This window comes from Mastomys coucha, unplaced genomic scaffold (genome assembly GCF_008632895.1).
Source record: "Mastomys coucha isolate ucsf_1 unplaced genomic scaffold, UCSF_Mcou_1 pScaffold17, whole genome shotgun sequence".
Lineage (NCBI taxonomy): Eukaryota > Metazoa > Chordata > Mammalia > Rodentia > Muridae > Mastomys > Mastomys coucha.
The window spans coordinates 13565563-13569508 of record NW_022196899.1 but is presented as its reverse complement, the minus strand read 5'-3'; positions in this window follow the sequence as shown (position 1 = coordinate 13569508).

Sequence of the window (3946 nt, the reverse complement as noted above, 5' to 3'; positions counted from 1 at the left end):
TGGGCCTTAAATCCAATTAGATATTGGGTGGTTACTTCCAAAACATCTGTGCCACTATTGCAGCAGCATATATCGTGCAGACAGGTCACCTCTGTATGACTGCTGGGTTTATAGATGGGTTGGTATTTACTTTTATTATCTGGTAGCATGCACAGTACCTTCCAGAACCATGAATACTTGTCAGCAGGGGTGAAGACTTTAGGTAAGCACAGGCTCGATTTCCCTGTGTTCAATGAGATGCATAGATGTTGTCTTCAGTAATAGAGTCTTACCAGCAGATTGTGGAGAGCAACCAATAGCTTTGGCAAATAGGCTGAATTGGTCAACAATTAGATGTAACCTATTCCTGATACTGGAAATTTCATTTGGTTATGGGGCTTTGTCTCTTCCATTATTTAGTTACTCCACTTAGGCTTCTTTCATATATGTGTATATATATGAAATATATAATATATATATTGTATGTTCAGTGTGTCTGGTTTTTAAGTTAAGGTCTTTGATTCATTTGGAATTGAGTTGTGTGCATGAGAGACATGGATCTTTCTGCACTCTTCTACATGTAGACATCCAGTTTGGCCAGCACTATTTGTTGAAGATGCTGGCTTTTTCCAGTGTATATTTCTGGCTTCTTTATTAAAAATTAGATGTCCATAGTGCATGGGCTTGTGTCTGAGTCTTCAACTTAGTTCCATTGATCAACATGCTCATTTTTATAACAATACCATGCTGTTTTTTATTATAGCTCTGTAGCACATCTTCAAATTGGGGATGGTGATACCTCCTGCAGTTATTTTATTATTCAGGATTGTTTTAGCTATCCTGGGGCTTGGTTTGGTTTTGTGTATGTGTCTCTGTGTGTGGGGGGGGGTAGGGGGGTGTGTTTCCATATGGAGTTTAAAATTGTCCTTTCAATTTCTGTGGAGAATTATATTATAACTTCAATAGGAATTATGCAATGATGTTTTTGAAAAAATAATAAACAATAAAATACAGCTCTGCTTCTTCCTGCAAATGATCTTTACTCATGAACAAATTAAAGTCCCCTTCCATAATGAAATTGCTATTATCTTTTGAAACCATTTTAATAAATATCTTGGATTTTTCCTGCATAATAAAAATTCATATCAAACTAATGCAAGAAAGTCTTAGTAGCTATCTTAAAATTTCTAGAATATCTCATAAAAGTCGAAAGCAAGAAAGTAGGCCTTATGGTGACTCTCTCTTGAAACTCATGCCAAATGTAGGGCATGTACTACTGCTCAATTTTAGCATGTCTCTACACACCCCTATACCCTTGCTTACATGTTAAAAATTTTCCTTAATAAGCTCCAAATTTTGTTTAAGAATGAATAGTAGCCGGGCAGTGGTGGCGCATGCCTATAATCCCAGCACTTGGGAGGCAGAGGCAGGTGGATTTCTGAGTTCGAGGTCAGCCTGGTCTACAGACTGAGTTCCAGGACAACCAGGGCTATACGGGAAAAACCCTGTCTCAAAAAATCAAAAAAAAAAAAAAAATGAATGAATGAATAGTAAATTAGGCCTTGTGAACAAGTATAGAGAGTAACTGGCCCTGTAGTAAAATTGCAGCCAAATATATGCATAACATGTTGGTGTGCTGGTTATTTCCTCGATACTCTGGCCAAATATTTGCCAAAAGTCAACTTATGGGTAAGAAGGGTTTATCTTAGGTCATATTTTTGTGAGCTCTCAAGTAGGTAGTAGAAATTGAACCTAGATCTTCTGGAAGAGAAGCCAGTGTTCTTAACTGCTGAGTCATCTATCCAGCCCCTCACGTCGTATTTGAAGGGATACAGTCCATTATAGTGCGGAAAGCATAGCAACAGGACCATCATGCAGTGGTCACTTTCTTTCTATAGTCAAGAATCTGAGAGCAGACGGGAAGTAGAACTGGGTTACAAAACCCCAAGGCCTCTCCAAGTGACCCAGTTTCTCCAGAGGCTTCCACCTCCACACCCTTTCAAACCAGTACTAGCCGGGCACCAAGTGCTCAAACAGATGAATCTGCCGTGGCTATTTTGTTATTCAGACCGCCACGGTTGGCGTTGATGCTTTCATGTAATTAACTTACGTCACCTACCCTGGAGACCAAGTGGCTGGACTTGTCAAACGGCAGCTTTGTCCTTCACCTTCGGGAAGCTATGTGTCTAGAAGTCCGACGTGTTTGAGAAGTATTCATTCCATAGAGTTTGTGCTCAAGGCGTGCGAGTACGCATTGGATGGGATACAAATGCCAGTAAATCATCACGCTGGGACTCTGTGGGGAGAATTATTTTTACAATTGGCTAATAAGGTTTGCTGAATCTGGACAATACTTTCCCCCTTTCTATTCTTCACTGTGACCCTTATGAGGGATGACTTATATGATTACTAGCTTCTTGTTTGTAGAGATCTATATTTACACCTCAGACACTGCCCCTTTCAGAGTTCTGAATTATTTTGTAAACTCTGTTTATTTGCTTTCATTAGACCACAGTTAAGAATTTCTGGCTTGTTTGTACATATCACTAAGTATTTTCAGACCATTTTAGCAAAATACCATGGAAGAAGCAATAAGCTAAAGTAAGATGAGAGAATGATTTACATTTAACTTCCAGTAAGACTTTAAAAAAAAAAAAAAACCCTGCTGCTCATTAAAAGATGACTATCAATGTTGCTAAGAGCTGTTTACTAAACTGATAAAGTGAATGTTGTCTTTTAAAAGTCAAAGTACCTTTATCTGATCTCAAAGGTGAGTTTGAAAAGCTTAATCCTCCTGGCATTTGCTTGTCACCCAAGCATAACTTTCCCTCTAACCATACCCTCGGGCTTTTTGTTCAGCTCCAGCAAGTTTTGGCAGTGGCTCTATCAATGGTTTTGAATGAGAAATCCTGCCAGTGGCACTTAGACAACGTTTTTCAGAGTTTGGGCAAGAGGTTGGATTGGTCTAACATTTAAATAAAACAAAATTCAAAAGTAGAAGAATTATCATTGCTACAGTCTTGGTGTCACTGAAAGCTTCAAATAAGGAAACCCCTCCAATATGTAGCTCCTATGTTTGAGAGTATAGATATCTCTGTTTTCCCACCAAATACATACCAGAAGCCTGTTTCATAGAAGGCTCTATATACACTCTCTATAGGAGAGAAACAGAGAACTCTGATGTGAAATGTAATCTAGCATGGGGGAACCCCAAATACACCTTCATCATCTGCAGGCACATGTGTGTAAATGCAGTAACTCACGGTGTACGCTTGTCCTTGCACAAAGCAATGACAGTAAGAACTTCTGGGAAAGGAAGAGAAGATGCCTAGCATCACCAGACCCCAAGCATCGCATCAGCAAAGACAATAGGGAATGTAAAGAGCTCCTCAGATCTTACCCCTTGGCTCTCAGAATACAGGACGAGCACTGGCAGCAGAGTGTTGAATGTCTCTTACCTCTTAAACAAGCATCCTCTGTGTCTGAACTCCTGACTCTTGTATTAGCCTTTCTGGTTATTCCAGTTCAGAAAGGTCTTACTGTTTCCTTGGTCCCAACTCTTGTTGTGCTTGAAGTTAATTACATATTCCCTCATAGTAGTGTCAGATTTCTGTATGTCTCCTTATGCTTCCTGAGGGAAGGGACTTCAGTTAATGTTTCTTAATATGCTCCCTGGCCCATTATCTGAGGCAGACAGGAGCTCTTATAACCACTGACGAAATTGGCACAGTTGCTTTGCCCAGGTTAATATTAAGCTTGCATTCTCAGGCCATAAGCCACCCAGTAATTAAAGGGCCATTTAGTAAGAGCAGCCCTGCTTGTAGCAATAATGGAATAGAGTTTATCTGTCGGCTGGAGGAAGTAGAAAAGATCTAATACAAATCTGATAAATTATATCAAAACTGACCTAAAATCAGAGTTGGAGGTATATACAAAAATCCTTTGGTGCACACCCCCCCCCTTGTTT